Source organism: Pseudorca crassidens, chromosome 7 (genome assembly GCF_039906515.1).
Source record: "Pseudorca crassidens isolate mPseCra1 chromosome 7, mPseCra1.hap1, whole genome shotgun sequence".
Taxonomy (NCBI): domain Eukaryota; kingdom Metazoa; phylum Chordata; class Mammalia; order Artiodactyla; family Delphinidae; genus Pseudorca; species Pseudorca crassidens.
The window spans coordinates 50,195,174-50,217,262 of NC_090302.1; the positions used below are offsets into that span (position 1 = coordinate 50,195,174).

At 41.4% G+C, this 22,089-nt stretch overlaps 1 protein-coding gene across 2 annotated transcripts in view; it reads right to left on the minus strand.

Annotated features, from left to right (window-relative positions):
- The window catches only part of TJP2 (tight junction protein 2), a 133,832-nt gene that overhangs the window by 85,369 nt on the left and 26,374 nt on the right, over positions 1-22,089 (minus strand). For both annotated transcript variants that reach the window (XM_067744224.1, XM_067744221.1), the window contains one exon: positions 20,284-20,404. The gene's annotated coding sequence lies outside the window, so the exon portion shown is untranslated. Of the gene's footprint in view, positions 1-20,283; positions 20,405-22,089 lie in introns of those variants that run through there.

Sequence of the window (22,089 nt, forward strand, 5' to 3'; positions counted from 1 at the left end):
TCTGTCCTGCCTAGAGGACACACACACACAGACACACACAGACACAGACACACAGACACACACACACACACACACACACACACACTGTACCCCTACGTTTAAAACACGACTTTTGAGAAAAATGCACTCCAGGTTATCTCTTTGGCACATTTCCAATAACTCCAGTAAAGCGATTAAAACTCCTCTCCCATCACCAGCTTTTCAAAGGCTTTCTTTAAAAAAGTAGGTCACAAATGCTTATCAGGCAGGATTCATCGAATTCAACTCAGTACATTTATTCGTTTTAGAGTCCTCTATGTATAAAGAATTGTGCACGATAAATAAACGTTTCCTTATTTTAAGGGCATGTAAATTATTTGGAGAATCAAAACAGGTACACTGATTAAAAATATAATGGTGGATTTGAAATCTTAAGGAAACCATGTTGTAAGAGAACAAAGTATGGCCCATCCTGCTCTTAAGTTGAAAAGCGAAACTTGGCCTACACTCACAAGAAGGTAAAAGGTAAAAGGTCTGATCTGACCAGCTGACAAGATACAGATGCCGGGCTCTCTCCCTGAAAAGTTGCTTCACTTCCTGCCTAATCAAAACAAGTTTGGCAGTTTATGTGGAAAAACAAGTACAGCAGATGCCTCTCTGAAAGTGTGAGGCTTCTGGCCTCCTTTGGAATGGCTAAGTGCCTACCTCTGAATAAAAAGCACTGTGAGTAACATTTCCCATTTTCCTTCAAGTCTCCAGAATTAGACGTTTTGGCTATATTCCTGATGTAAGGTGTTACTCTCCTGATGAAAGAGCCATTTTTAAAAAATGTTTCCCAAATTAGGCGGTTCGGACAAATAATAACAATGGCAGCATTTGTGAACTGGTCACACCTTAGTGACATGAGCTTACACCACTAAGCATTTAAAGAGGAACAAAGGAACCCAGAATGTAGCAATTATATCTGCTGAGTGATTTCCTTTTTCTCTCTAGAGTTCTACAGTCCAATATGATAACCACTTGCCACATGTGACTATTGAATACATTTAAATTAACTAAAATTAGGGCTTCCCTGGTGGTGCAGTGGTTAAGAATCTGCCTGCCAACGCAGGGGACATGGGTTTGAGCCCTGGTCTGGGAAGATCCCACGTGCCGCGGAGCAACTAAGCCCCGTGCGCCACAGCTACTGAGCCTGCGCTCTAGAGCCCGCGAGCCACAACTACTGAGCCTGTGTGCCACAACTGCTGAGGCCCACCGCCTAGAGCCTGAGCTACACAACTAGGGAAGCTACTGCAATGAGAAGCCCCTGCACCACAAGAAAGAGTAGCCCCCACTCGCCGCAAGTAGAGAAAGCCCGCGCACAGCAACGAAGACCCAATGCAACCAAAAATAAATAAATAAAATAAATTTATTTTTAAAAATTAACTGAAATTAAAGGAAACAAAAAATTCAGTTTCTTAGTCACATTAGTCACATTTCCAGTGCTCAATCAGTAGCCACATGTGGCTAGTGGTTACATTGGACAGTGTAGATATAGAATATTTCCATCATTGCAGAAAGTTCTATTGCATCACACTACTCCAAATGATGACATACTTTTACAGTAGAAATACAAATATTTTGGCACAATACATAGTTCTGACTCAGATGTTGAAAAAAAGTGATTCAATTGATACAGTAGCATTGCTGGTGGCAGTATAAATCAATACAACTCTTTGGAAAAACAAGTTATAGTAGTACATATTTTTCACATGTGGGCGTGCACATGTGAACCCCACTCCTAGAATTTTTTTCTCTGAAGACCTTCTATCCAACAAGTAATTACCAAACACCTTCTGTCAAGTCTGAACCCCCTCATAAAAGACTTAGGCTCTATCCTCAGAGAGTCAGTTTATTGTAGTAGACAATCAGTAAATTATAAGAAACCACGTAAGTGTTGACATTCCTGGCAGACTCAGGGTAGTCTGGGGGCTTTCAGGAGAGGTGTTCCTCACCAGACTAGGGGTATGGAGTTTAGGGAAGGCTTTCCAGAAATGAGGTAGCTTACACATTCTAAAGGACAGGCAGGAATGAGTTTGTGAGACAAAAAGAGGGGCAAGAACTTTCCAGATGAAGGCAATAAATAACAAGTAGAGAAACAAGGAAGGAAGACCATGGGCTTGCTCTTGAGGTGCCAGGAAGTAAGGCTGTCCAGACAAGCAAGGGCAGTGTTCTACTGTGACACAATAGAAGAGGGATTAGACTGGCATTTTATGAAGATCACTCTGTCAGCTTCTTGGAAGATGGATGAGTTGGGTGGCAGTTGTGGGGAGGTGCATCAGTAAGAATGACAAGACCAGCAAAAAAAAAAGAAAAAAAAATGGATTTTTGTGGGAATGCAGGTGAGAGATGATGCGGCTATGAAGTTAGACAAAAGGAGCCACTTCAAGAGAAATTAAGGAAGTATAATCAGCAGACTGAGTGCCTGCCTGACCAGATGCGAGGTAAGGAAGAGGGAAGTAAGTCTACGGTGACTCTTAGGTTTCTGGCTTAACTAAGTCGATGACGGTGCCTTTTGCCAAAATAGGAAACACAGGAGTGGGAGCAGATGTTGAGAGGGGCTTGAGGAAGGATGGTGAATTCGATTAAGGACTGATTGGGTTTTGAGGACTACGCGTTTTCCAGGTGGAGATGCTCAAGTATCTACTATATGCCAGGTATTGATGAGTGTTTGCGTAGAGAGATCTGAGGTGGAGGAAGAGATTTGGAAATCACCAATGTATCAAGAAAGCTGAAGTCATGGGAGATAAAGAGACTTTTCAGAGAAGTGATGAAGACTGAGGCAGAAGAAGAATAAGGGTAGAACCCATCCCTGGGAATGCCAATATTTAAGGGGCAAGCTTAAGTCCTCAGAGTAGAGATAAAAGAGGAACTGCCAGAAGGGGAAGGAAAAAATCCTCTGGGGGAAGGAAAAAATCCTCTAGTGCAAGGTGTCCAAAAAGTCAAGAGAAGAATGAATTTCAAGAAGGGAAGAATAGCCAACATGGAACTTCGAGGAGTTCAACTAAGATAACAACAGAAGACATTCACCAGGAAGAGGACCACTGCTCATCCTGGCCAGCGCTGTTTCAATGGCAAGATGGGACTGGAAGTTAGATGACAGAGGGTGACTGGGAGGTGGGACAGCACTTCATTGTATGCCTATTTATAATAACACAAGGTGGAAACCATCAATGTTCAAGGATGGAGGGCTATTAAATTACAGCAAATCAACTTAATTGGCATAGCAAGCCATCATTTAAAATTATATAAAGAAGTCTGGGACTTTCCTGGCAGTCCAGTGGTTAAGACTCCACGCTTTCATTACAAGGGGCACGGGTTTGATCCTTGGTTGGGGAACTAAGATCCCGCAAGCCATGCAGTGCAGCCAAAAAAAAAAAAAAAAAGTATCTATCCTGATGGCAATAACCAAGAAATTACAAAAGAAAAGAATTGGAAACTATATGAGAACATGGTTTGATGAATGGATAGGATTGTGTGTATTTTTCTTTTTAAATTGTAGTTATTGTTTGTGCAATAGATAATTTTTCAACACTTGTCATTATGTATTACAGTGTAAGATCCTTAAATTATAGTCAGAAGACCTCAAATAAATGTAATAAACTAAACACTTTTAATTAGATTTCCTCAAGAATGTTAAGATTTGGGGATACACACACACACGCGCGCTTACATACATATTTGCAACATGATTATAAAGTATGATTAAATGGGAGCAAAGGAACCTGACATGAAAAGGTCCAGGCTAACTGAGCAATTTAATTGGCCTGCACACTGGATGGCAGATTAGAATTATAAAGACACTCTTCTTCAATAAGTGTTTCTCTTTTTTTTATTTTTTATTTTTTACATATGTTCCCATATCTCTTCCCTCTTGCGTCTCCCTCCCTCCCACCCTCCCTATCCCACCCCTCCAGGTGATCACAAAGCACCGAGCTGGTGAATAAGTGTTTCTTGAATGCCTAGCATGTACCCTGGGGTAGGTATACAGAAGATAAAGGCAATATAAAACAGGGGGCTTGCTCACAGCATGAAGAGAAAGACATGTAAACAAACGATGACAAGGCACAAGAATTGCTCAAGTACATGTACGACTGAAGTGCTGACGGGTTAAAACTCCGCCTGAGGAAAGGGCACTTTTCAGGAGACAAGGCCCGGCATCCCCTTAACTTTCCAAATCAAAGGACCATACCAATAACTGTGCATATTCACTTAAAGGACTCCTTCTTCCACAAGCAGCCACCCACAGCCCCTAAAAGAACATCCAGGAGAGAGACATTCAAAGTTTTGCTCTGCCCCTCATGCCTTCACCTTTCGTTATTTAATGTTATGCTTGCTCACTTTCAAAGTTTGCTAACTCCACGTGCGTGCACCTAGGAATGGCCCTGTAAGCACACAGCGACAAGGTGGCCGTCCACAAGCCAGCAAGAGGGCCCTCACTAAGAACCAAGTCTGCCAGCACCTTGATCTTGGACTTCTCAGCCACCAGAACTGTGAGAAGTAAATGTCTGTTGTTTAAGCCACCCTTTCCGTGGTGTTCTGTTATAGCAGCCTGAGCTAAGGCAGCCTCCACCTCCTACATGAGTGGACCCTGCTGCGTTCTCCAAGCACAGCTCAGGCTGCAGACTCCCAACCTCACTTCCTGGAGCTACACTGGCCTTTCTTTGTAGTTGTTGCTCTTGAGACCCTGCCAAACTCATTTCTGCCCCAGAGCCTTTGTTGGAGCTTCTCTGCCTGGACCACAGAGCCAGCTCCTGCTTAGATTTCTCTTTCCATCTAAAGTAGGAAGCATCCCGAGGTAGTTATCAGGAAGCAATGCCCTCAGGAGAAAGCCAAGTCTAAATTAAAGCAAGGAGGTGGAGTCCAGCTGAGTGTTTCATTTACTGTGAATCAAGGGTTTCAGAGAGCCCAGTGCAGGGGTATGAAAGGGGTGGGGGGGGGGGCGGTAGCAGGTTTGTTTAGGGGAAGTGAAGACCAGAGAGGAACAACAGCAGGAAGGGAGAACAGCCCAAGAAAGGGCCCCCTCTTTTTAAACATCATCATCATTATTACCACCATTGGTAACATGTTGGCATTGCTGCTATCATCACTATGATGAAAAGGGTTAGAGTAAGAGCAAAAAGGATGAACACATCAGGAATCAGACTTAACGGGGAGAGAAAGTTCTCAGTTGGGGGAATGCTGCCTTCTATTCGCCTCTCCTCTCCCTGCCAGTGGCACAAACTCCAAACCCCAGCATCCCCCATACCCGCCCCGCCCTGGGTAAGAACTCGGCCATGGGTTCATCTGGCCACAAAGTTGTCAAAAGAATTAGCTGTGCAACTCAGAGTCAGCTGCATGGATTATACGTCTGAGGAGGCCCCAGACTGGCGATACGGGGGGCAGTTCTGGCTGGAAGGAGGTGGCTGTGGTCTGGGCTGACCTTGGGGTGCAAGGCTGTCAGTGGGCAGGCTTCTAGGAGACTTATGGGGCTGGTCTGGGTGTGCTCAGGCTGGCAGGCAAGGCAAGGTGTACTCAGCCTGATTAACAGGGAGTTGAGATAAAGCATAATCCAACTCCAAACCTGGAGATCCTAAAAGCACTTTCTGGGGTATGGTTTCATCTGGACGGACCCTGCTAGAGAGAGCACTCTGCCTGTGGGGGAACCCTCCCCTCCTGGCAAGGTGCCCTGGGTCCTAGAGGCACTGTGCTCTGCGTTTTGATATTTTTTTTTATTATTTCACTACTATTTACATTGCAGAGTATATAAAATCCACACTCTTCGGGGACAGGTGCCGCTTGTTAACCTTACTCCATTAAAAAACAAAAAAAACCTGGATAGAAAGTAATTGATTAAATGCACATTGTGTGCCGCAAAATCTTTCAAACACTACTTTAACTGATTTAATGTAAATCCTCGCATCGCCCCTGTATAGTTGGCATCATTGCCCTACTTTAAGATGAGGAAACCAAACTTCCCGGAGGAAAACAGCCTGCCCAAGGTCATCACCGAGTAGATGGTGGGTAAGACTCCAGACCTACTGGACTCAAAGCCCATTCTCATCACTGCTCTCTGGCCCCTCGCCTCTACAGCAATAAAACAATTGCACACAGTTGGGGTAGAGGTAAGTCTTTGGTTGTTATTATTGTTGTTTTCCTTTTGGCTCCTTTTAACAGAACTTAAGAGGGGTTTTGCTGACACAACAACCGAACAAACAATGCTGGGGAATATTTGTGAAAATCTTCCTCTACAATATTAGAAAGGTAAATGCCGCAAATGTCATTTGACTCCAGCTAGGTGAGCCAGGAATTAGAATTCTCAATTCAAATATGATTCTGGTGCTAAGAATTCCAGCGGTCCCTCTCCCAGAATAAGTTCCTTAAGAAAAACACTTTAATAAGGTAATACTTTTCCTTTTTAAGGAAAAATGCCCTCATCTCCCATGCAAGGGAGGGAATCCAAGGTGAGAGAGGCCCAGGGGACTGTCCACGTGATACACAGGTCCTCCAGGAAGACCAGAGGGGTCCCTGGCAACACCTGAATTTCTTTTAAAAAAATTATCAACAGAATCCTCTAGCCCTAAGATCTCAGTACCCTGATAGACACAGATTGAAATTGTTGAAGTGTCTCCTTGACTGTCAAAGAATCCTCAGACCTGAAAGGGGCCTTAGAAAAGAGCTGCAAACAGTTTTCCAGGGCAGCCACGCAAAACAGTGCAGGCCTCTTAAAACAAAGGAAGCTGGGCCAGGGAAAGGCACTTCCAAGAGGCATTCGATAAAGCTTGAAACATGGCTCTAAAGCTTGAAACATGGCTCATAGCATTTGTTTCTATAAGAACAGCTTCCTAAATTTTCCTGATGATAAGAATCACCTGAGGCATCCCAGGTCCCTCCCTGAGATACTGATTCGGTGGATCTGAGAAGGGCCCTGGGGAAATTTACATTTTCAGCAGGTACGCACCAGGGTGAGCCTTATCATCAGGGAGGTTTAGGACATTCTGCTAAAGGGACATGGTTACAATTCTCTGGCCCAAGACAGGAAGGTTATCATTTTGAAGGGAGGTAAAACATTTCCAAGGTCAGAAAATAATTCTCTACTTGCGAAACGTCTTTGGTTTACAAACGAAAGGGTCTGATCTTATAATCCTCTTGGTATGCTGATTTGCATACGTATTTATATATACACATATGTTTGGATTTCAGTTATTTTTAAATAAATGATACTTGTTTATTTACACAAGCCATACAGTAGATCACACAAAAAACAGTAAAATGCAACTAAAGTGTCATCATCCAGAGCAAACTACTGTTAATAATTCGATGAGCATCCTTCCAGGTACCTCTATGCACAGGTAAGCATGTAGATATCATACATAACGTTATATACCTGGGACTATACTAGACACGCTCTTTTGCTACCTGTTATTTCTACATAGGAATATCGTTTGACTAATTTTTTCATGGCAATATAGATCTATATTATCATTTTTCTAGCTGCATAATATTCCATTTGTATGAACATACCATAATTTGCTGAATAAATACTTAAAAGTTCTTTTAAAAACTGGTATAGAGGACGAAGTAAAAATCAGATGGATGAAACTCTTAAGATTTTCCATAGACAATGAGAAAACAAGTAGCTTGTAAGACTCAGGCACAATTCATAAGATGTGTATAGTGTACAGGACTTCCCTGCTGGTCCAGTGGGTAAGACTCTGCGCTCCCAATGCAGGGGGCCCAGGTTTGATCCCTGGTCAGGGAAGTAGATCCCACATGCATGCCACAACTAAGAGTTCGCATGCTACAACTAAGAAGTCCGCATGCAACTAAGACATGGTGCAGCCTAAATAAATAAATATATTTTTAAAAAAAAAGATGTTTATAGTGTACATAGTATGTTAGTAACGTGTAAGATATGTTAAAAAAATAAATGGAGTGTTTTTTATGTTAAATATAGATGAAAAGAATGAAACAAATAAGAATGTTACTTATAAATAGAAGGGTTCTGATGGAAGGACAAAGTAAATTGTAAATATTCATATTGAATAAAATATTAATAAGTGTAATAATATCTAATTTACAATTGTATTTATTTAGATATAATATAATGTAATAATACATTTTATAACTATATTATTGTTATAATATTCCCTATCTAATAAAATATTAATGATACATAATAACGCCCAGCTCATGTTGCCTCCATATTGACAGCTAAATCATCCTAACTTGATCACCCATTGGTGACACCCATTATGTCCAATTCTGGCCCCATGTATACTCTGTCCCAAAATGCAGACAAATTACTAGTGAGCTACAGCTATTGGCCAGGTATACTTGCCCTGTGTCCCTCCGATGGAGCAAGCCTATGCTGGCTTCAGACACCTTTTATCTGCTAAGACCCCTTGTTCAACAACAGGTCTGGTCTTTGTGACCACGCCGTCACTGGGGAAAGCTGACACCGCACAGAGACAGGACATATAAAGATTGCAAGCACAGGTTCCAGCGTATGGACCTTTCACCCTATTAATATCCTAACCTAACTATGTTAAAGTGTTCGAATCTTTTCCCTTGCTTCTCACTGCATGTTTTCAAATTGAATAAATCGTGTGACTGCAACACCCGACTTTGGTGTCTGAGCCTTTCTGTCTCATAATCTCTGGGAGAGCTTGCCTGGCAGTGTTCTTGGAGGCTAAGACTTCATCAAGGTAATTTCTCACATTCCTAGAGTAATGGAGAGAAGCAAGCAACAGGGAATTCCCGCCCAGGGTATTTTGTCTAATCTCGCCCTACAATCACATTACCTCTAAATGAATCAAAATTTTGGCTGAAATGAAAATCACTGGCACCAACCACTGAACTAATGAAAACGTGAAATACCAAAATCAGGGCTCCAGTGATGACACTCCTCCCAACCAGAAGCTAATTGCATTATTTTATTATAATGGGAATCATAAAATAAGCTTACTCCAGCCTTCCCCACACAGCCACAGCACCAGGAGCACAATAAAGGCAGCACACACACAGACAATGTAACTGCTGATTGAAAATTCAATTGCACATCTCAGCCATGGAAGAGCCCTTGTCCATGAAAATTTTCTTAGGCAGTGCTGTGCTTAGCCTAGAGGGTACCTAAAGCCAGTTACTGGATCCCTGCGTGTCTGGAATAGGTGGAGGATGAAGTGCTGAAGAGAGAGGCAGGTGGTGGGGAGGAAAAAGGGTGATAAGTACAGAGATTCCATTTAAGAAACGTGGCTGTGAAAAGTAAGAGAGAGGTGGGGCTCTGGGTTCACAAGCCCCTAGTCATCTTTGAATTGTTGGGCTCTGGGCTCTCTAAAACATGCAGGAGTATAATTAAATTTATGTTTCAGAACCTAGATGGAATATTACTCATCTATGTGCTGTACTTAAAATGTCCAGACATCTCAGATTCCAGTGATAGGCCAATGGCCACCTCTCTGTCTTGCTGATTTCATAAGTGAACAATGCACTCTAATTTTTGTTTGGAAAACATGGTAGACTGTAACTAACACATTCAAAAATAAACACTTCATATTTTTATTTTTCTTCCACTTCAATGGTACACCAATTTGTCACAATGAAAGTTTGCTTAAATTCCTAAAATGACAAAGTCTTTGTATCTACGTATTTGGAGCAATGCTCTTTCATTTTAAATACTTAGAGAAGAAAGTACGGAATTATTCTTTGGGTACTGACAAAACTATTTGTCTGAAATCTCTACAGCTAGACAATTAAGTTGCCTGAATCTCAGAATGCTGAAATAATTCCAAGAAAATGTATTTATAATACAAGTGCACGTTGCTTAAAACATTTAGGCTGGTTTGAGATGGAAATTAAGAATAGAACATCTCGTGTCTGCTTCCAGCTCAGCTGAGGGCCAGGAAGGAGGTGCACCAGCCACAAGTGACAGGCGAAGCCCAACAACGTTGTAACAGCCCTTGGGCTGAGTGGAGGTACTTCCTCCACTGAAGTCTTGAACCCCTCAAACTCATCCATGAGGACTGGAATCAACTTCTTCCAAATTTCCATTAATGTGAGAAACAGGCTGAGGGAGATTTGGGCTGTGCCTGGGTTCCACAACCAGCATGTGACTGAGCCATCACTTCATCCACTTCTTCTGACTTTAAACCCTTCTGCTCTCTCAAGTGTCAGGTGCCTGCCACAGTTTCTCAATCAGGGATCGAACTCGTGCCCCCTGCAGTGAAAGCACGGAGTCTTAACCACTGGGCCAGGGAATTCCCCAGAATCTGCTTTTGACCAAGACTCCTCCCACCAACCAGGCGGGTGGCTGACAGTTTTTGTGCTTGAGCCAGGTGTCAGGCCTGAGCCTCTGAAGTGGGAGAGCCCAGTTCACGACATTGGACCACCAGAGACCTCCCGGCCCCATGAAATATCAAATGGTGAAAGCTCTCCCAGAGATCTCCATCTCAACGCTAAGACCCATCTCCACTCAACGACCGGCAAGCTACAGTGCTGGACACCCACAGCCAAACAATTAGCAAGACAGGAACACAACCCCACTCATTAGCAGAGCGGCTGCCTAAACTCATAATAAGTTCACAGACACCCCAAGACACACCACCGGGTGTGGTCCTGCCCACCAGAAAGACAAGATCCAACCTCATCCACCAGAACACAGGCACCAGTACCCTCTACCAGGAAGCCTACACAACCCACTGAACCAACCTTACTCACTGAGGGCAGACACCAAAAACAACAGGAACTACGAAACTGCAGCCTGTGAAAAGGAGACCCCAAACACAGTAAGTAAAGCAAAATGAGAAGACAGAGAAATACACAGCAGATGAAAGAGCAAGGTAAAAACCCACCAGACCAAACAAATGAAGAAGAAATAGGCAGTCTACCTGAAAAAGAATTCAGAGCAATGATAGTAAAGACATCCAAAATCTTGGAAACAGAATGGAGAAAATATAAGAAATGTTTAAGAAGGACATAGAAGAACTAAAGAGGAAACAAACAGTGATGAACAACACAATAAAGGAAATTAAAAATTCTCTAGAAGGAATCAATAGCAGAATAACTGAGGCAGAAGAACGGATAAGTGACCTGGAAGATAAAATAGTGGAAATAACTAGCACAGAGCAGAATAAAGAAAAAAGAATGAAAAGAATTTAGGACAGTCTCACAGACCTCCGGGACAACATTAAAGGCACCAACATTCGAATTATAGTGGTTCCAGAAGAAAAAGAGAAAAAGAAAGGGACTGAAAAAATATTTGAAGAGATTATAGTTGAAAACTTCTCTAATATGGGAAAAGAAATAGTCAATCAAGTCCAGGAAGCACAGTGAGTCCCATACAGGATAAATCCAAGGAGAAACACACCAAGACACATATTAATCAAACTATCAAAAATTAAATACAAGGAAAACATATTAAAAGCAGCAAGGGAAAAACAACAAATAACATACAAGGGAATCCCCATAAGTTTAACAGCTGATCTTTCAGCAGAAACTCTGCAAGCCAGAAGGGAGTGAAAGGACATATTTAAAGTGATGAAAGAGAAAAACCTACAACTAAGATTACTCTACCCAGCAAGGATCTCATTCAGATTCGACAGAGAAATTAAAACATTTACAGACAAGCAAAAGCTAAGAGAATTCAGCACCACCAAACCAGCTCTACAACAAATGATTAAGTAACCTCTCTAGGCAGGAAGCACAAGAGGAGGAAAAGACCTACAATAACAAACCCAAAACAATTAAGAAAATGGTAATAGGAACACACATATCGATAACTACCTTAAATGTAAATGAATTAAATGCTCCAACCAAAACACAGACTGGCTGAATGTATACAAAAACAAGACTTGTATATATGCTGTCTACAAGAAACCCACTTCAGATCTAGGGACACGTACAGACTGAAAGTGAGGGGATGGAAAAAGATATTCCATGCAAATGGAAATCAAAAGAAAGCTGGAGTAGCAATTCTCATGTCAGACAAAAGAGACTTTAAAATAAAGACTATTACAAGAGACAAAGAAGGACACTACATAATGATCAAGGAATCAATCCAAGAAGAAGATATAACAATTGTAAATATTTATGCACCCAACATAGGAGCACCTCAATACATAAAGCAAATACTAACAGCCATAAAAGGGGAAATGGACAGTAACACAATCATAGTAAAGGACTTTAACACCCCACTGTCACCAATGGACAGATCATCCAAAATGAAAATAAATAAGGAAACACAAGCTTTAAATGACACATTAAACAAGATGGACTTAATTGATATTTATAGGACATTCCATCCAAAAACAACAGAATACACATTCTTCTCAAGTGCTCATGGAACTCTCCAGGAAAGATCATATCTTGGGTCACAAATCAAGCCTTGGTAAATTTAAGAAAACTGAAATCATATCAAGTATCTTTTCTGACTGCAATGCTATCAGACTAGATATCAATTACAGGAAAAAATCTGTGAAAAATAAAAACACATGGAGGTTAAACAATACAATACTAAATAACCAAGAGATCACTGAAGAAATCAAACAGGAAATCAAAAAATACCTAAAAACAAATGACAATGAAAACATGACAACCCAAAACCTATGGGATGCAGCAAAAGCAGTTCTAAGAGGGAAGTTTATAGCAATATAATCCTACCTCAAGAAACAAGAAACATCTCAAATAAACAACCTAACTTTATACCTAAAGCAATTAGAGAAAGAAGAACAAACCCCCCCCCCCCAAAGTTAGCAGAAGGAAAGAAATCATAAAGATCAGATCAGAAATAAATGAAAAAGAAATGAAGGAAACAATAGCTAAGATCAATAAAACTAAAAGCTGGTTCTTTGAGAAGATAAACAAAATTGATAAACCACTAGCCAGAATCATCAAGAAAAAAAGGGAGAAGACTCAAATCAATAGAATTAGAAATGAAAAAGGAGAAGAAACAACTGACACTGCAGAAATACAAAGGATCATGAGAGATTACTACAAGCAACTAAGAGCCAATAAAATGGACAATCTGGAAGAAATGGACAAATTCTTAGAAAAGCACAACCTCCAGAGACTGAACCAGGAAGAAATAGAAAATATAAACAGACCAATCACAAGCGCTGAAGTTGAAACTGTGATTAAAAATCTTCCAACAAACAAAAGCCCAGGACCAGATGGCTTCACAGGTGAATTCTATCAAACATTTAGAGAAGAGCTAACACCTATCCTTCTCAACCTCTGCCAAAATATAGCAGAGGGAGGAACACTCCCAAACTTATTCTATGAGGCCATCATCACCCTGATACCAAAACCAGACAAAGATGTCACGAAAAAACTACAGACCAATATCACTGATGAACATAGATGCAAAAATCCTCAACAAAACATTAACAAAAAAAAATCCAACAGCACATTAAAAGGATCATACACCATGATCAAGTGGGGTTAATCCCAGGAATGCAAGGATTCTTCAATATATGCAAACCAATCAATGTGATAAACCATATTAACAAATTGAAGAAGAAACACCATATGATCAACTCAATACATGCAGAAAAAGCTTTTGACAAATTTATGATAAAAACTCTCCAGAAAGTAGGCATAAAGGGAACTTACCTCAACATAATAAAGGCCATATATAACAAACCCACAGCCAACATCGTTCTCAATGGTGAAAAACTGACCATTCCCACTAAGATCAGGAACAAGAAAAGGTTGTCCACTCTCACCACTATTATTCAACATAGTTTTGGAAGTTTTAGCCACAGCAATCAGAGAAGAAAAAGAAATAAAAGGAATCCAAATTGGAAAAGAAGAAGTAAAGCTGTCACTGTTTGCAGATGACATGACAGTATACATAGAGAATCCTAAAGATGCTACCAGAAAACTACTAGAGCTAATCAATGAATTTGGTAAAGTAGCAGGATACAAAATTAATGCACAGAAATCTCTTGCATTCCTATACACTAATGATGAAAAATCTGAAAGAGAAATTAAGGAAACACTCCCATTTACCACTGCAACAAAAAGAATAAAATACCTAGGAATAAACCTACCTAAGGAGACAAAAGACCTGTATGCAGAAAACTATAAGACACTGCTGAAAGAAATTAAAGAGGATACAAACAGATGGAGAGATATACCATGTTCTTGGATTGGAAGAATCAACATTGTGAAAATGACTATACTACCCAAAGCAATCTACAGATTCAATGCAATCCCTATCAAACTACCAATGGCATTTTTCACAGAACTAGAACAAAAAATTTCACAATTTGTATGGAAACACAAAAGACCCTGAATAGCCAAAGCAATCTTGAGAAAGAAAAACAGAGCTGGAGGGATCGGTTTCACTGACTTCACACTATACTACAAAGCTACAGTAATCAAGACAGTATGGTACTGGCAAAGAAACAGAAATACAGATCATTGGAACAGGATAGAAAGCCCAGAGATAAACAAAGGAGGCAAGAATATACAATGGAGAAAAGACAGCCTCTTCAATAAGTGATGCTGGGAAAACTGGACAGCTACATGTAAAAGAATGAAATTAGAACACTCGTTAACACCATACACAAAAATAAACTCAAAATGTAAGGCCAGACACTATAAAACTCTTAGAGGAAAACAAAGGCAGAACACTCTATGACATAAATCACAGCAACATCCTTTTTGACCTACCTCTTAGAGTAGTGGAAATAAAAACAAAAATAAACAAATGGGACCTAATGAAGCTTAAAAGCTTTTGCATGGCAAAGGAAACAATAAACAAGACGAAAAGACAACCCTCAGAATGGGAGAAAATTTTTGCAAACAAAGCAACTGACAAAGGATTAATCTCCAAAATATACAGGCAGTTCATGCAGCTCAATATCAAAAAAACAAACAACCCAATCCAAAAATGGGCAGAAGACCTAATAGACGTTTCTCCAAAGAAGATATACAGATTACCAACAAACAAATGAAAGGATGCTCAACGTCAGTAATCATTAGAGAAATGCAAATCAAAACTACAATGAGGTATCACGTCACATTGGTCAGAATGGCCATCATCAAAAAATCTACAAACAATAAATGCTGGAGAGCGTGTGGAGAAAAGGGAACCCTCTTGCACTGTTGATGGGAATGTAAATTGATACAACCACTAGGAGAACAGTTTGGACGTTCCTTAAAAAACTAAAAATAAAACTACCATATGACCCAGCAATGCCACTACTGGGCATATACCCTGAGAAAACCGTGATTCAAAAAGAGTCATGTACCAAAATGTTCATTGCAGCTCTATTTACAATAGCCAGGCCATGGAAGCAACCTAAGTGTCCATTGACAGATGAATGGATAAAGAAGATGTGGCACATACATACAACGGAATATTACTCAGCCATAAAAAGAAACGAAATTGAGTTATTTGTAGTGAGGTGGATGGACCTAGGGACTGTCATACAGAGTGAAGTAGTCATACAGAGTGAAGTAAGTCAGAAAGAGAAAAACAAATACCATATGCTAACACACATATATGGAATCTAAAAAAAATGTGGTTCTAATCAACCTAGGGGCAGCACAGGAATAAAGACGCAGACGTAGAGAATGGACTTGAGGACATGGGGAGGGGGAAGGGTAAGCTGGGCCAAAGTGAGAGAGTGGCGTGGACATATATACACTACCAAATGTAAAATAGCTAGTGGGAAGCAGCCACATAGCACAGGGAGATCAGCTCGGTGCTTTTTGACCACCTAGAGGGGTGGGATAGGGAAGGTGGGAGGGAGACACAAGAGGGAGGAGATATGGGGATATACGTTTATGTATAGGTGATTCACTTTGTTATACAGCAGAAACTAACACACCATTGTAAAGCAATTTTACTGCAAGAAAGATGTTAAAAAAAAAAAGGTGGGGTGTAATTCCCTTCTTACAGAAAAAAGAATAGAACATCTATACTCAGATAACCTGTGTATGTATAGGTATTTAACATTTTACTAGCAGTGAATGTTAAATTTCACATACTCAATTTCTGACCACTCTCCTTAAACAGGCAGTATAGAAAACTGTAATATAAGAGTATCTCATCCAGAAACTCAAGAACCAGAAACAAACAAGCTAGTGGCTTGGTATCCTAATCTCCACACCACTGCTTTTCCCAGTGAACCATGAGGAAACAGCAGAAAAAAAGGAAAAGCTAGTAAACAAATTGAAGCACTGGGTGAAAGAGCACAAGGTGAATCAGACCTGGGTTTCGACAAGCCCCAGTTCTGCTACTTCTTAGGTTTAAAGTATGACATCGCCACTATTCAACTGTTTCTGAGCTATAAAAATGGCAAGTTTACATGGTTGGACCCAATGGTTGTGTGATTTGGTCAGCTTATCTAAACCCTCTAAGCTTCCATTTCTGCATCTGTAAAATGGTGTAATGAGTTGTATCGTGTTTCCTCAAATTCACATGTTGAAGTTCTAGCCCTCATTACCTCAGAATATGATATTATTTGGAGACAGGGTCTGTAAAGAGGTAACCAAGTTGAAGTGAGGTCTTTACGGTGGGTCCTAATCAAGTATGACTGGTATCCTTATAAAAAGGTTAAATTTGGACACAGAGACAGACACATAGAGAGGGAAGATGACCTCCGACAAGCTAAGGAGAGAGGCCTGGAACAGATCCTTCCCTCATAACTCTCAGAACGAACCAACCCTGCCAACAACTTGATTTCAGACCTCTAGCCTCCCAAACTGCGAGACAATACTTTCTGTTGTTTACACCACCCAGTCTGCGATATTTTATTTTTACTGCAGTCCTAGGAAACTAATACAAATCAAGATGACAGTTGGACCTACACCTCATAGGGTGGGTATGAGAATTAAATGAAGACATGCAGGTAAAACACTCAGCGCAGTACCAAGTACACTGTAATAAGCACCCCAATAAACAAAAAGCTTCCACCTTTATTACTGTAGGTTGATACTTCACTTCCTATCAGAATTACAATGGAATTCTCACCACAAACTACGTTTCTTCTCACTCAGTGCAGCGTCTCCAGGCCTCTGATGCACAGTCCGGCTCCCCGCATTTCTTTTCCCCTCTTTGTATACCTGGCCAACGACTTTCCCTCCTCAGGTTCCTCTCCAATATCACCTCCCCCAGGAGGCCTCCTGTCACATAATCACTGCCTCAGGCCTTCTGCTTACAGTACAGGGTGAGAGCAGCCCTTTTCACACAGCAATGTAATTAATGATCCCAAATTAGACTCCCAGATGGACAAGCCTTTACGTTCCTCTAAATCTCCCTCAGGCAGTGCTGTGTGAGGCGCTCATTAAATGTTTGTGGAAAGAAACCCTTCACCACAGGTAGGGAAACTGGCCACACACCACCTATAAACAAACCATGCTCTACAGCAGCTGTTAAAAGTACTGTCCAGGGACTTTCCTGGCGGCGCAGTGGTTAAGAATCCACCTGCCAATGCAGGGTACACGGGTTCGATCCCTGGTCTGGGAAGATCCTACATGCCATGGAGCAACTAAGCCCGTGCACCACAACTACTGAGCCTGTGCTCTAGAGCCCGTGAGCCACAACTACTGAAGCCCACATGCCTAGAGCCCGTGCTTCGTAGCAAGAGAAGCCACCACAATGAGAAGCCTGCGCACCGCAACAAAGAGTAGCCCCCGCTTGCCGCAACAAGAGAAAGCCCGTCTGCAGCGATGAAGACCCAACACAGCCATAAAATTAATTAAAAAAAAAAAAAGTACCGTCCAAGTTAGTGGTTCTCAAAGCATGGTTGGGAAAGCAGAAGTATGAGTCTGAATGGGAACTTGTTAGAAATTCAAATTCCTGGGCCTCACCCCAGACTGACTGAAGCTGCAATTCTGGGGGGTGAGACCCCGGAATCTGTGGTTTTAACAAGCCCTCCAGGTGATTTTGATGCAGTTAAAGTTAGAGCTACTGTGATGAGTGTCTTCAGTTCCACATGAAGAGCTTGGGCTGCTGGTGTGAGCTCCCCAGGTACCCCTACTGATGAGGCGCCCCCAGGGGAGAGGGCACTGCAGAGGGGCTCCCAGGGGCACAGAAGTTTTTAATGTTTACCTTCAACTCACTTTTCTATGCCCATATTATGGGATGAGCTGGTAATAACTCTAAAGTATCTAAATTACCTAACAGTGAGAATCCGTATCTAGGAAGTGAGTCTCTGCCCAGACTCTTAGCATCCTTCCTGAGAGCAAAGAGGCAAAGGTGATTTTGCCACATCAGAAAAGTGAACACCAAAGCCCCTTAAAGTAGCAACAAACAAGCGCCAGGCAAATAGTGCTCTCCAGAGCCTCCAAGACTGTAAAGGAGGACAGCCGCAGGTAGAAGCTGATGATCAGAAACCTCAGGTCAAGAGTGTGCTCTACAGGGACCCTCCTCCGCCCATACCAGACATTGCGCATGGATCACAACATTCTTGCTCAACAAACGTGGACAGCATCTAGGATTCCTTCGCTCCAGGCAGCCACTATCAATCGATCGGAACTGGCCCTTGAGAAAAGCCTGTTACTATCCTAGTTCAGGAGTTAAGTCTTCAAGCTCTGTAAAGTTAGTATAGAAAACAGCTGCTACTATAGGAATCTCACTGAACTTAGGAATCAGAGGCTATGCGATCTTGGGGAAACCATTTAAAATCTTTGAATCTCAGTTTCCTTTTTGCAAGAGGGAGCTGGCAATAGCTCCTCAGGAATGTTCTGAGGATAAACAAGATGAGTGAAAACACCTTGCCCAGTGCCTGGCAAATAAAAGGCTCTTAATAAATGTTTGCTGGATTTGAAACTATAGCCATGTGGGGAAAAAAAGAACCTCACCACACAAGCTCACCTGAGGCTAATTTACCCAGAAACCCAAGCTTCAGTGTTTACACATGAAAGAGCTTTGGAATAAGACGCTGACTTGGGAAAACAAACTGATGTTGAAGGGAATGTGGTCACTAGTGTAGGGAATCAGACCAGGGAGATATTTATCAGAAAGGGCTTGCCTGAGTCAGAAAGATCCTTCCCTCCAAAGACAATGCCGGCTCCAGCCCCTCTGCCATACTCCATGCCGCCCCTGTAAGTCATTTGACTAAAGCAACAGATCCTACCTAGAAATCTACTTTCAGGAAAACCACTTCCGGGGTCTGGGCAAGCATCTGTCTTATGTTTGGAACCTTTACGAGCTCCACAGAGAACATCTCAGTAAACAAAATCCACTCCCAGCCCTGTCAGTTCAGTGGACACTAAGGACTTCCCCACGCAAGTGTCCCCATTTGGACAACTAGACTCCAAGAAAGGCCTTGGTTTTTGCCCAGTGCTTGCTGTATGTTAACTCATTCAGCTTCAGGTTAACACTCCCTTTTTTTTTTTGGCTGCTCTGCACGGCTTGGGGGATCTTAGTTCCCTGACCAGGGATTGAACCCATGCCCTCAGCAGTGAAAGCGCAGCGTCCTACCCACTGGACCACCAGGGAATTCCCTAACCCTCCCTTTTTACAGATCTGGGGCTCTCAGATATTAAGATGTGCCAAGATCACAGAGTCGGAAGGCAGGAACCCTAGGATTTGAACAGCTGCTATTCACACTCCACTAAACTCCAATGCTGACATGCAGTTGGAATCCACCCCAGCAGGGTCCTCGAGCTTCAACAGACAGGAATTATGAAACAAGCACACGGAAAAAATTCTAACCCCATTCCAGCCATCCATGGTCACGCCTATAATCAGTGGTAAGTGTAACTAAGAACAAATACATCCCAGCATCTGTCAAAATAAAATTTAATACCTTGTAAATCCCATTTAATTCGTACTTAAAATTGAATCAGTAAATAGGTAATACTCACCTATTTTGCTAAAAGCCTGTACATAATTAATCTCTAGAAGCCAGTGTGACTGATGTCTTTTTTATTTTCAGCAAAGTGCTTACCACTGTTATATAATTCAGCTACCTCAAAGCTAATAGAACAAACGTGACCTACCAAAATGACCTATAACCCTAGACCTCAAAATACCTTGCTAGGCATTTATTCTGAACTACGGGGGTTGGACTTACATGCTTTAGCAGGAAGCACCTCAGCTGGCATTCGCCCAAAATTACCTATCCATTCAGATCATAAATGCGGGTAAGATCTTTCTGTTCTTTGGGAAATAGGCCATTACAATTAAATTTTCCTGGATATTAAACAGTTTCACTATCAGCAACATCAAAAATGGTGGCCTTGACTTCCAGGATGTGACATAATTTACATCACACTTTTGGTGGAGGAAAGCCAGTAACTAGGCTGATGAGAGACAAAAAAAGCAAGTACCTGGTAAAGCAGGCTGTCAACCGGCACTAGTCTGTGTTTCCTGGAGCACTTGTGCCCGGAGGTGCAGCTGGGGTGCCAATCCCACTCACAGGGAGATGATAATAATGTGGTACTTCGCACCCTGAAAAAGACAGTGTTGTTAAAAATCCGGCACAGTCATGCCCAGCTTGGCAAGATCTTCGAAATGCACTGAAGTTCACATTCTGTACAATTTACCCATTTATAGTATGGCTTTTAATATATTCCCAGACTTGTGCAACCATAACCACAATCTATGTTAAAATATTTTCATTACTTCAAGAAAGAAACCCAGGACCCCTCAGATATCACTGCCTAATCCTCCAATTCCCTCCCTTCCCCCACCCTAGCCCTAGGCAACCACCAATCTAATTTGGGTTTCTATATAGTTACCCCTTCTGGAGATTCCATACAAATGAACTCATACAATACGTGACCTTTTGTGACTGGCTTCTTTCACTTAGCATTAAGGCTTCCAAGTTGCATCTGCATTGTAGCCTGTGTCAGAGCTTCACTCCACTGTATGGATATATCATACTTACCTACTTTACAGATGATGGACATTTGGTTTGTTGTTTCTACTTTTTAGCTATTATGCACAAATGTGTATATGGACCTAGTTTTCATTTCTCTTGGAAATATATCTCTGAGTGAAATTGCTGCCCCTAATGTTTCCAGTCTTCAAAAAGTGGAAAAAAATGAGTAATCACGTGAAGTTGGGCACCATGAATCCACCTGAGGACCAAGCTCTTATAAGAATTTACTTTTCAGGTTAAAAAAAAAGTACCCAGCAGGTGAGAAAACATCTAGAGAAAACTTTTTTAAAATTGCGGTAAAATACACTTAATATAAAATTTACCATTTTAAAATATACAATAGAGAAAACATTTTCAACTAAAAGATAATTACAATACTGGCTAGTCTCTATATATTTATGTGTGGGTTGCCACGAATCAGAAAAGATGGCAAATACGTTTTTCTTTTTACCCCTCAGCCCAGGGAAATCCAAGAAAACCCCTTCTGGACATTTTTCTGAATCCTGCATGTGCCTTTCACACAACGCAAGGAGGCAAGTTCATTTCTGGGCTGGGCCTGGGCCCCGGCAGCCTCACGTGGGGCATCGCAGAGAGCCCTAACAGTGGGAGGAGGAATGTGGCTTCTCACCAGTTCTGAACATACTCTTCTGTTTGCTAGACAAAGTGATATTGTGGCATCTGTGCAAAACACTCCCTACACAATGCAACAGAAATAAGAGATAGTGTCCATTCTATTTGTACAGGCAGGGGACACATTTCCCTTCTCCAAGGATCAGCAGGAAATGTGAGCCCAGGCTAAAGCAGAGCCATCTGGATATCCTACAAAGCAAGCAACAGGATTACAGCCCAGCCCATATATGGTTTCTATTATTACTTCCCACGATAAATACATGCCCAGCAGATCAAGATGGGCTTGGTTATGCTTTTGGCCTTAATATGAAATTTTCCTACAGGTGTCAGTTCCAAAGAGAGTTTGCTGCTTTTATTGAAATGGCTTGCTTTTGAATTAAATCAGTTTTCTGAATTTTGAGAACATCCTGATTTTAACTTTCTTTTATGATATTGCCTGATGTTTTTGACATGTACAGGAACCACCAATAACAATCAGCCATTTCTGAAATACACTAGTATTGACTAGGGCTACCTTGTCAGTAATAAGCTTGGAAGAAAAACCTAAATAATACTCTTGGTGTTCAATATGCAAATATTTTGTCAGGTAACATGAGTTAGTGCTGGAAAACTTCACAAAATT